The 12,532-nt window shown below is 46.1% G+C and overlaps 1 protein-coding gene across 10 annotated transcripts in view; it reads left to right on the top strand.

Moving 5' to 3' along the window:
* Nucleotides 1-7,207: 7,207 nt before the first annotated feature.
* The window catches only part of Ncoa6 (nuclear receptor coactivator 6), an 86,949-nt gene continuing 81,624 nt past the window's right edge, over nucleotides 7,208-12,532 (top strand). For 8 of the 10 annotated variants that reach the window (XR_013050892.1, XM_076570970.1, XM_076570968.1 and 5 more), the window contains exon 1: nucleotides 7,210-7,345. The gene's annotated coding sequence lies outside the window, so the exon portion shown is untranslated. Of the gene's footprint in view, nucleotides 7,346-10,134; nucleotides 10,282-12,532 lie in introns of those variants that run through there. The other 2 variants (XM_076570964.1, XM_076570973.1) reach the window with 2 other exon arrangements.

Raw genomic sequence — 12,532 nt, 5'->3', positions numbered from 1 at the left:
GAGAGGCCTCTCCTGAATAAGGTCCACAGGGCTGGCAAGATGGGTAAAAGCACTTGTCTCACAAGGCTACAACCTGAGTTGGATCCCTGGAACTCAAGGTGTAAGGAGACGATGACTTTGGAAAGTTGTACTCTGGCTTCCACATCTGCACTCTGGCATGCACACGCCTGTACTCTCAGATGTAACACACAAGGTAGACAGCGCTTGAGAGGACGCCCTTCCTCAACCTCTAGCCTCCACATACATGCACACGTGTACACACACATACACCATATACAAATAAGGTAAAAGAACATATTCTGGGCACTGTAGGACACATCACTTATCTCCTCTTGGTTCCAGTTTTCTCACCCGTGCAGGAGGGGGATCTGCCCGACACCACACAGCTAATAAGCAGCAGGGCTAGAATCTGCCTTGGGTGCATTGGCTTCAGTTCGGACCCTGTAGCCATCCTCCTGGATAAGCCAACTCAAGACCTGCTTTTGTTCCTATGCTGCCTTCCTATGGACAAGAAGTATTTATGTGGCCTATAATCCTGTTACCCACACAGATGGCGAAGTGGCTCCCTATCTCCTCCATTCCCTGCATCCTTGAAAACCTATGAACTTTAGTTTAAGAAGACGGACAGCAAAATAAAAATGAGATGATCAAAACCAGGTATGGTATGCCTGGAATCCCTCTACTCACTAAGTAGATGCAAGAGGTTCAGAAGTTCAAGGTCATCCTCAGCTACATAGCAAGTTTGAGGCTAGCCTGAGCTACAGGAGACTCTCAAAACAAAAACAAAAACCTAGGGGCTGGTGAGATGGATCAGTAGATAAAGACACCCACCACCAAGCCAGGCAACCTGAGTTTGTTCTCTGGACCCACATGGTGGAAGGAGAGAACCAGTTCTACAAAGTTGTCCTCTGATCTACACACACACACACACACACACACACACACACACACACTTTTGCACAAGCATGACCATACACATGGAGACATACATACATGCAAAATAATTTTTGAAATATTTGTTTTTATGTGCATTGGTATTTTGCCTGTGTGAGGATGTCAGATTCCCTGGAATTGCAGTTACAGACAGTTGTGAGTCACCATGTGGGTGCTGGGAATTGAACCTGGGTCCTCTAGAAGAGCAGTCAGTTTTCTTAATCGCTGAGCCATGACTCTAGCCCTGCAAAATAGAATTTTTAAAATGCAGTTTTAAAATGTAATTAAGAGGCTTCTGTTGTTGTTTTGTTTGTTTGTTTTTATGGAAGGCTGGAAAGATGCTCAGCAGCTAGGAATGAGCATTGTTCTTCAGAGGCCCATAACTACAACTTCAATGCCCACTTTTGGCCTCCATGGGCACTACACCCCCCCCCATATACATATAATTGAAATAATAACAATACAAAAAGAGTGAGTTGGTGCCAGGCATGGTGGTGAACACCTTTTATTCCAGCACTTGGGAGGCAGAGACAGGCAGAATTCTGTGGGTTCCAGGCCAGCCAGGGCTATACAGTGAGACCCTGTCTTAGAAGTGGGGGCTGATAGTTCAGGTTCTCTCTCTCTCTCTCTCTCTCTCTCTCTCTCTCTCTCTCTCTCTCTCTCTCTCTCTGTGTGTGTGTGTGTATGTGAAATATACCATTTCAACCACTCTAAGTGTACAGCTTAGTGGCATTAAGCATATCTACAGTGTCATGAAATCCCCCTATCATCTACCTCTACCCTACCACCCACATCATCATCCTTCAGTAACTGAAGCCCTGTATTCATGAAAGGCTTCTAGATTCCCATGTCCTTTAGCTTCTTGGAACCACTAATCTACTTTCTGTCTTCATGAATTGACTGTGCCACCACCTCACATAAGAGGTGCCATACAATATTTGTTCTTTCATGCTTATTTCACTTAGTGTAATGTCAAGGTTCAGCTATATTGTGGCATGTATCAAAATTTCTTTTTTCTTTTCTTTTTGGTGCTGGGAATTGAATTGAGGGCTTTGTTCATGTCAAGCACACGTTATCCTCCTAGCCCCTTCTTTTTCAAGGCTGAATAATATTCCACATTATAAGCCACATTCTGTTCATCCTTCCTCTGTTGATGGACACGTGAAGTGCTCCCACTCTGGGTTGTCTTGAGCAATGGCGAGCATGGGTATACAGAGATGCTTTCAAGCCCACTGATTTACTTCTTTTGGAGTTGGATGGAAGTGCTGACTCACGGAGTAACCCCATGTTTAACTTTTTGAGCAACTGTCAGGCTGTTTTCCACAGTTACAGTCCCCCTGGTGATACATAAGGGTTCCGAGTCCTCCATTCTTTGCCCATAGCTGTTATTTTCCGCCCCGCTCCCTGCTGCCCCTTTGAGACAGTGTCTCTCATAGCCCAGGCTGACTTCAAACTTCTGATTGTTCTGCCTCCACCTCCCGAGGGATGGGATTACAGGTTTGCTGTGCTGGGGACCAATCCCAGAGCTTCCTTCATGAATCCTAGGCAAGCACTCTACCAATACAGTGAGCTATACCCCCCCCCCCGCCCCCCGACAGTTTCTCAGTGTGATTGTGCCTGTGTATGTGTGCACTGGTGTATGCCTGTATGTGCGTGCGTGCGTGCGTGCGTGCGTGCGTGCGTGCGTGCGTGCGTGCGTGTGTACTGTGTAGATTAGAAGTTGGGTTTCTTCCTTTATCACTTTTTTTTTTTTTTAACTCAGTTTCTTCCTGAACCTGGAACCCACTCTGCGAACAGGACATGAGGCCGGGGGGAGGGGGGGTCTCCCTGCCTCCCCAGTGCTAGGATTACAGGTGCAGACCATCACTCTGGGCCTTTTACACGGGTGCTGGAAAGTTAAACCAGTCCTTGCTTGCATTTTCCACGAGCCGTTTACCCAGATCCTTCATTGTGATCCTGATTTGCATTTTACTGGTCACTCCTGAAGTTAAAATGTCTTCTTGTGTTTATTTGCCGTTTGCATATTGTCTTTGGAGATATGTCTATATTCAAGTCTTTCACCCAGTTTTCACGCTGAAAAATGAGATTCCTCTTATTATTGAGTTGCTGGACCCTTTCAGAGTTTTCACACCTCTGGAGTTTTTGTGGAGCTGGTAGATGTGTGAATGATGTCACTTCTAACTGCTGGTGGCTGGTTGTTGTCAGAATCCCATCACTGCAGGATGATGTCGTCAATCACTTTTCATTCCAGCATTCAGACTGATTAACCAAGCAGTTCATTCACTGTACCATAAACCAAAGGGATCCATTTGCTGTGCCACATTTCTATGCTAACACAAGAGAGTACATGTTATATATTCTGTTTATCAGAAGTTCAGAAATTGACAAGATAAGTTTATGATGTTAGAAATTAGGATAATTCTCACCTCAAATGGGAGGGATAGTCACTGGAAGGGAACTTTCTTGGTTAACTGATTTGCAACTTGATCTGAGTGGTGGTACCACAGGAACATAAATAAAAGACTTATTAGGTGCACCAGAGATATAGCTTAGTGGGAGAGCATTTGTTTAGCATGTGCAAGGTCCTGAGTTCAAGTTCCCAGCACCACAAAAAAATTAGGTTCATGTGTAAGATTTTTTTATTTTATTATATATAAATTATACCTTTTTTATAAGATGAAAAATGAGAACATATATTAATCCAGCCACCATGGAAATTAGTGTGACTGTTCCTAAAACAATTAATAAAAGGCCTACCATATGATCCAGCTATACTATTCTTATGTAAATATACCTAAAAGAGTCAAAGTTAATATGTGACAGAGATGCCCGAACACTCGTGTTCACTGTGGTATTATTCACAATGGCCAAGCTATGTAATCAGCCTAGAATCCAATCAATGGATAAAGACGTTATTGCACATACATAATTAAATATTATTTAGCCATAAAAAGAATGAAATCAGCCGGGTGGTGCTGGCGGCGGCGGCGGCGGCGGCGGCGGCAGCGGCGGCGGCGGCGGCGGCGGCGGCGGCGGCGGCGGCGCACGCCTTTAATCCCAGCACTCGGGAGGCAGAGCCAGGCGGATCTCTGTGAGTTCCGCCTGGCTCTGCCTCCCGAGTGCTGGGATTAAAGGCGTGCGCCGCCACCACCCGGCTAGAAGTGTACTTTTAATTCCAGTACTTGAGAGGCAGCGGCAGCCAGATCTCTCTGAGTTTAGGGCCAGTAAGTTCCAGGCCAGCCAGGGATATATAAATGTCCTGTTTCAAAAAATAAAAATAAAAATAGGCGGCTGGGCGGCGGTGGTGGCACACGCCTTTAATCCCAGCACTCGGGAGGCAGAGGCAGGCAGATCTCTGTGAGTTCAAGGCCAGCCTGGTCTACAGAGCGAGATCCAGGACAGGAACCAAAACTATGCAGAGAAACCCTGTCTCGAAAAACAAAACAAAAATAAAAATAGGGAATTGGAGACACAACACAGCAGTTAAAAGCAGTAGCTCCTCTTTTAGAATACCTGAGTTCAACTGCTCTAGGGAATTTGAAGCCCTCCTCTAGATTCTTTGGGCACCGCCCCCCCCCGCCCCCCCCCCCCGACAGGCACATGCACCCTCTCCCTAGACACATGAATGAAAGTTAAAGTGAATTTAAAAATAAAAATAAAATCATGTCATTTGGTGGGAAATGCTTGCAACCAGAGATCATTATGTTAAGCAAAAGAAGCCATACTCAGAACATACAAATATTGCATGTTTCTCTCACATGTGGAATTTAGATGTTTTTTAAAAAAGGACACAGAAATAGAAAAGGGACTATTTGGGAAGAGGAAGGGACTAGGGGGAGGAAGGAGGATGTACAGAAGAGCACATCATGGAGTAAATAGGATCCAAGTATAACATACATGAATATGAAAATGTCATAATGAAACCTATTGTGTTGTATGACGGTTAATATACCATAATAAAAAGTTATTTTAAAAAAGAAAAGGCTTCGGGAGTGATTGTACATGCTTTTTAATCCCAGCACTCAGGTGGCAGAGGCAGGGGGATCTCTGAGTTCAAGGCCAGACAGGGCTACATGATACCTTCGTTGCTCATCCTTGGTCCTCCATCTTTTTAGATCAATAGCCTGAAACATAGAACGGCACATAGGACCCACATAAATACTCACTTAGTATCTACTCTCTACCAGACACTGTGCTACTTACAGAGGACACAGCAGCCAGCTTAATGAGTCCAGCCTAGTGGCAGAGATAATAGACAATCCTGTGTCCATGTTGGTAAGTCCATGCTGCCAAGAGAACCTGTGCAAGGAGAGATCATATCCGTGAGGTAGCCATGTTTGACTTGGGATGTGTGAAGGTTCTCTGTGTGGGAGAGAATCCCAGGCAGTGGGATCAGCATGTACAGGGAGCCAGAGAGAAGGACCCGAAATAAGCCTGATGACGCAGTGACCGCACCAGGGAGAGATTCGTTTGTCCTTTAGCTTAAGATCAGTGAAGAGACATCAAATGGGTTTAAAATTTTTTATTACGTTAAAAAAAATGGCTGCATAGCATTCAACGGTTTAGTTTCCAGCACCCACATTGCGGCTTACAAACATCTCTAACTGCAGTTCCAAGGGATCCAATACCCTCTTCTGGCCTCCACAGGCACCAGGTACACACACACATGGCACACACACATACACGCAGGCAAAATACTCATATGCATTAACAAGACATTTTAAAAAATTTAATGTGTGTGTATGCATGTACACATGGGTGTAGACATGTGTAAGGCCAGAAGGCAACTTGTGGAAGTCATTTCTCTCCTTCCATCATGTGGGTTTCTAAGGGAACTCAGGTTGTCAGGCTTGGTAAGCAAGTGCATTTACCCATTAATCCATCTTGCCTGCCTGAGTTTTTTTAATTTTAAAAGATGATTTTAGGGACTAGAGAGGGGACTCAGTAGTTAAGAGCACTCACCACTCTTCCAGAGGACCCGGGGAGTCCCAGCACCCACATGACAGCTCACAACTCTGTAACTCCAGTTCCAGGGGATCTGACACTTCTGATCTCCACAGGTACCGGGCACACGTGTGTGGTGCACATACATACACGTGTGATGAACATACGTACAAATGTGCCACACACGCGCAGGCAATACACTCACACACATGAAAATAAATCCTTAAATAATTATTAATAGGTTTCATTACGAGGTTTTAATACATGCATATCACGTTTATATTCACCCTGCCTTCCCTTTACTCCCCCATGCCCTTTCTCCACTCGAATAGTTCTCTGCTGCTTCCATCACACACACACACACACACACACACACACACACACACACACACCTAGATTCTGTTGAATCATTTTTTGTAAGAGTGGCACGCTCAGATTTCTGACTGAGGAATATTACTAGCAAGAGGGGCACGCTGGCGGTGGTGGTGAGCGTGGCTCCCGCACACAGAACACAGTGCGTGCTCAATCAAGATCTGTGAAATGAAAGAGTTCCAGACTCCCTCTCTTAAAATGACACAATACAACCGAGTTGCTAAGAATCCACCGGCCCCAACCGTCCCTTACAGGGGAAGAAGCTGAGATACGGAGGGGCAAAGAAAATCATGCATCTAAGGGGGTGAGAACTGACTTAAGTGACTCCAGGCTCAGCCCCGGGCTGGAGACGCTTCCCTACTTTGGGAAGCGAGGAAGCCAGAGACCCGCCTACACTTGCTCGCTCAACAATTCTATTTTGTGAGCACCCACTGAGTGTGCTAGGGTGGTGGGACGAAGTAGAACATTGACAAGAGAATAACCAAGGCTATCCTTACCGCCCCTGTTATTAGACACTACGCTAATAATGGCATTATTAGATGGATGTGTCGAGCGCTTTCCAAGCCTTTCCCTCATTTCCTCTGCGCAAGGAAATACTGCTACCCCCATAGCTGGGATGAGCAAACTGAGGCGTGGAGCGTTAGCCCGCACACACACACACACACACACACACACACACAGCCCTCCGCTGGGACAGCGCCGAACACCTAACCGGACCGAGATCGGACCCAGCACCGGAGCTCGCACGCCCGCGCGCTCCGCACGCCAGCTCCTCTGCTCGCGCGCTCCACCTTGCGCGCCAGGGGACGCCCGGTCACGTGGGCAGGGCCCCGCCCCTCGGGCCCGCCCCGCCCCCGCCGCGCTCCCTCCCTCTCTCCTTCCCTCCCCCTCCCTCCCCGGCCCGGTCCGGCCCATCCCCCCCCTCCCCACCGGTTCCCTGAGGCCCTGCCGGGTCGGGCTGCGGGCGGCCGGGCGCCGACGGCCGGACGGACGGGCGCACGCGAGGACGGGTGGACGGACGCGCCGAGGGCGCCGGGCACGCACGGCCCGGGCCGGCGCTGCGAGGCCCGCCCGGGAGGGCCGGGGCCGCGCTCAGGTGAGGCGACGGCGACGCTGGCCCGTAAGGGGTGGGCCTGCCGAGCGTCCCGGGCCGGGCCCGGCTGGCTCCGTGGGGAGGAGGCGCCGCCCGGGCCTGGCGCGCGAAGATGGCGCCGGGCGGCCGTGCAGCTCGGCCCGAGTGCGGCCCGGGCCCGCAGCCGCCCCACCCGCCGCCGCGCTCGTGTCCCCGTCGCCATGTTGGGGAGCGGGCCCGGGGCCTGCGGGCGGGGCGCGGGCGGGAGCGGCGGGGCGGCGGTGGGGAGGGTGCGGGGTCGGGGCTCTGCGGGAGTGCAGGGCGGCCGGGGGTTGCGCCGGGTGGCGCTGCGGCCCTGGAGCCGGTTACCAGCGGGGCGTGAGGTCGGGGCTGGGGGCGCGGAGAAAAGACCCCCCCCCCCGCCCCGGAGCGAACGGGACCGGCGTTGGGGTGGGTGGGCCGAGGGGGTGGCGGGCCGTGGAGTTGGGTTAGGCCGTGCGCAGTGTTCCGAACCCCGGAGTAGCACCCGGGGGTAGGGGAGGCGGCTTGGGGGCTAAGTCCCGGCTGTCAGGGCTGGAGTAGTTTTTGCATGCACAGGAGGCGATTGCTTAGAAATGGGGGTTGCGAACGCGGGTATCCGAGTGGGGTACTGACGCGGGAATCGGACTGGAAAGGTCCTGGCGCTGAATGGCCAGTCGCTATGACTCCCCAGGGTCTCAGGACCCAGGAGCCCCTAGTCGTGTTGGAGGCAGCAACAGGAAAAGGGAAAAGCTTGATGAGGAAAGAAAGGGTGGCCGGGGTTGGATGTAGGAGCTGGACAGCAGAAGGTACAGAGTGGAACTGGTGAGGAATGGAGAGAACCTCCATCAACTTAAGTCGTTGTCTTTAAAAGGAGGGACCCGGCTGTTTGGGGGCGGTGACCCAAAGTGTGTTTCCTGGAAGGGGACAGCCGCTACTTAAAGAGCAGGGTCACCTGGGGAGGTCATCTGAAAGGTCTTGTTGAAACTCGTTAGAAGGGTGAAGAACGAGTATGTAAAAACTACGGTGGCTTTAGAGATCGTGTCATGGTTTCAGATCAAGTAGTGATTTTAGCCTGAGACATAGAAAGGTCGTTGATTTCCCAAGATAGTCCGAGTTGGTGACAGGGGCTCCTGGATATGGCCTTCTGCTTCCTCATTCAGCACATTAAAGGGGTTTGCTAAGCCAGACAGCACCACATTCTAGAGAGTCAGTAATTTTTGTTTGAACAAGTTGGTCAGTACAGAGACTGGGTGAGATATAAAAAAAAGTATAGATAATCAGTTATTAGATATTCTCTAGATCTCCATTGATACCAAAAAAAAAAAAGCATTAAGAAAAAACGTTTCTAGAGTTTAAAAAGAGGCTGCTCCCTTCTAGATGTTTATTGCACAGCAAAAGAACACAAAGAAACCTGAAAGGAAAAAAGAGCGATGATAGAGACATAGGGTCCCTATCATGTCACTTTAATTGAAGTTCTGTTATAATAGGGAATTCAGAGTTCAAATGGACTGTGAGATAAATCAACCAGTGATATATAGTTGATTTTTAATGCCCCTGAGTTTTGCATCTACAGCTTCAACCAATCAAGGATTGGAAACATTCATTAAAAAAAAATTGTATTGTGCTAAACATACAGGTTTTTCCTTGTCACTGTTATTTTTTCTTATTATTAATTCCCTAAACTAGACAGCTTAACATCTGTTTACATGACATTTACATTATATTGGGTATTATAGGTATAGGGGATATGCAAGTACTATACCACTTTATATAATGATTTTGATATCCTAGGAGGTCCTGAGAATCCATTGTCCGTGGATATACCAAGGAATGACAGACAATACAGGACTCCACATAATTGAAAGAAACCAAACAAACAAACCTTAGAAACTACATATGATAGCTCACATCTATAATCTCAGCACACAGGAGGCTTGAGGCAGGAGAGCTTCAAATTTGAATCCAGCCAGGGCTATAGAGTAAAAGCCCTGTCTCAAGAGGAAAAAAAAAAGACTTTCAGGGGTTGGCATTGTAGTTAGATGGTAAAGTATCTGCCTAGGATGCAACATAAGGTGCTTAGTTTTATCCCCAGCACAAAAGGGATGGGGAGGGAAGGGACTTTTAATTAAAAGAATTTGTAAGGATTTTCAACACCACATGTATATTCATGTATGTTTTCTGAGTCTTTCTAATGCAGAGAGGTGGATCTTATGTGTGCTATGGCCCTTGTAGCATGGATCTCTCAAAATAATATTTTTAATTGTATAAAATAAACTACATTGATTACAAAGAAAACCAATTACATTAAAATAGTTACTAAGTGTAAAAATTGTTTCTGCTGATGTATCCTGTATACTTACCTATTTGGGAATGTGGTGGTAGGGATTGAACTCAGGGCCTTGCTCAAGCTAAACACTGTAACACTGAACTATCCCCTTTGCACTGTGTGTGTGCATGCCTCTGTGTGTGTGTGTGTGTGTGTGTGTGTGTGTGTGTGTGTGTGTGTGTGAGTGTGCATGTGCAGTCCTTAATCGAGTAAGTGTATATGCATGTGGAGACCAGAGGTTGAGTTTGGGTGTCTTTCTTGATTGCTTCTCTACCCTATTCTTTTTTTACCTTGACATTTTATTCTCTGTTCTTTGGTTATTTGTGTATGTGTGTGAGTGTGGGGCCATGTGTGTGGAAATCTGAGGACTTGTGGGGATCACTTCTCTTTTTCCACTTATGTGACAGCAGTGCCTTTACCCCCTGAGCCATTTTACCATCCCAACCATTTTATTTTTTTGAGACAGGGCCTTCCACTAAACCTGGAGCTTATTGATTCAGCTAGACTGACTAGCCAAGGAGCTTCAGGATCTGCCAGTCTTTATCCTCCAGCAATGGGGTCACAGATGTGCACTGAACCTGCCTTTATGTAAGGACTAGGGTTTCGAACTCAGGTCTGTATGCCCCTGTTGGACAAGCACTTTACGACCTGAGCCATCCTCCAAGCCTTGTATATACTCCGTTACCAGCACAAGTGATGGATCTGATAACTTTAATTTCAAAGACATGTACCTTGAATAAGGTGGAGCACAGTATATGTGCAAGTATGGTCAGAGACAAGATGAGGAAGGTTGAAGGTTATTAAAGACTTGACTGAGGAGTTTAGCCTGAGTCCTCCTCAGGTGAGGAGGAGACAAGACTTTTGAAAGGAGGAATATATGATAAGGTTTGCTTTTTAAAAGATGAATGGATGTTCTTGTATGTGTGTGTAAACGTGTGCTCATATGTATAGAACCCAGAGTTCAATCTCCATTATCATTTCTCAGACACCGTTTAACTTGGCATACATCTATATCATCTACCCACCCACCCACACATCTCTCTGTCCGTCTGTCCGTCCATCCATCCATCAGCTGGGTCTCTTGATGGCCTGGAATTTGCCAAGTAGGGTTGGCTAGCTGCCCAGCAAACCCCAGGATTCTGCCTGTCACTGCCTCTTCAGCACTGGGATTGCAAGTATGTGCCACTGTGCCTGTTTTCTTGTTGTTTGTTTGTTTTCTTTTGTTTTAATTGATTCCTGGGATGGAGCTTAGGTCCTTATGCCTGGAAGACAAGAACTTTAAGGACTGAGCTAGCTTCCCAGCACAATAGATGTTCTTTTGAGTTATTGAGGATAGACTGAAGAGAAAGTAAAGAAATAATAAGGACCTAAATTAAGGTTCAGAGATGGACATTGAGCAGAGTTAGACATTCCAGGTGTTGATAACTGATACTGTGAGTGATAAGGGAGCATTTTTAAACTTTAGTTTGGATGATGATTGTCAAAAACATTTTTTTCAGTGAAATAAAGATGAATGGGAAATTGTCACAGACAATAAGTTAGAAAGTTTTTTTGTTGTTTGTTTTTGTTTTTTACCATTTCAAAGCTGTTAAGTGCAGTATAGTTTTTGCTTAGAAAAATTCGAGGTGTCACTGACATAAAAAGTAGGATAAGATACAGAAAGTATTCCTAGAGTGTAGGAATTACAGCTTCCTACGTTAAGATTCACCAACTAGATCAGAGGTCAAATCTTGTCAACCACCTGTTTTTGTAAAGAATGTTTCATTGGAGTACAACCACACTCATTTATGTAGCATCTATGGCTCTGAGTGTTCCAGAATTGAGCAGTTATGACAGAATTTATATCAGCTCACACAGTTGAAAATACCCTTTTACAAATGTTTGTTAAACCTTGATTTATTTTTGATGTGTTAGATGTTCAACTTCTACTTTGTGATCCAGTTTCTATACTGTGAAGAATTGCCATCTTGCTTTTGCTTTTCTGGCTGGATTCCCCTCCCTGCTCAGTGTTCCTGCAACATGACATAGACCCCTGAATATTTTTTATTGTTCAGTGATAGCAAATCGACTGTTCCGGAGTCTGCTGAGTGGGTTACTGTGATAGTGTTAGGTTTACACAATTTACACCCAGCAGGGGCTTTTTCTGTTAGATTATATATTTTCCTGTTGTATTATTTTTTAAGAGTTCTTTTACATATTCTAATTATTAACCCTTGTATATATGCATTATAGATGTCATTTCCCAGTTTGTTATATATTTTAAAACTCTGAAAGTTGAAAATTCATAGCTGAATGACAGAATTTGCCTGGCATGCTCAGTGCCTTGGACTTGAACCTTAGAGATGGAAGAAAAAAAAAGTGGGAGGGGCTGGAGGGGTGGCTCAGTGGTTAAGAGCGCTCAGTGCTCTTGTACATGACCCGGGTTCAATTTCCCACACCTGCTTTGCAATTTGCAGAAGTCTAATTTCAGGGGGTCCAATGCCCTCTTCTGGTCTCCATGGATACTGCATACATGTGGTACACATATATTCATTTAGGCAAAGTGCTCATACACATAAAATATAAGTATTTAAATTAATAAATTAAAATAAATCTGTTTAAGGTTGCTAAAAGTTTGGAATTTTACTGTCAATTTTATCAATCTTTTCCTCCCCCAAGGTTTTTAAGTTACTGTGTACTTTATCTTCTAGAATTTCAACTGTTTTGCCTTTAATTTTTACATCTCTGATCCACTTTGTGTGTGGGATGAGGATAGGTGCAGTTTCATTATTTCATCTATGTATAATCAGTGATCTCAATACCAAATACTGAATAGTACTTGCTTTCAAATCGTAAGCTTTTTGGTGGAATCTGAGGTCCTAATT

The sequence above is a fragment of the Peromyscus maniculatus genome, chromosome 4, assembly GCF_049852395.1.
Source record: "Peromyscus maniculatus bairdii isolate BWxNUB_F1_BW_parent chromosome 4, HU_Pman_BW_mat_3.1, whole genome shotgun sequence".
NCBI lineage: Eukaryota > Metazoa > Chordata > Mammalia > Rodentia > Cricetidae > Peromyscus > Peromyscus maniculatus.
The sequence above is the reverse complement of the archived record's forward strand: the minus strand, read 5'-3'. Positions and strand labels throughout refer to the sequence as shown.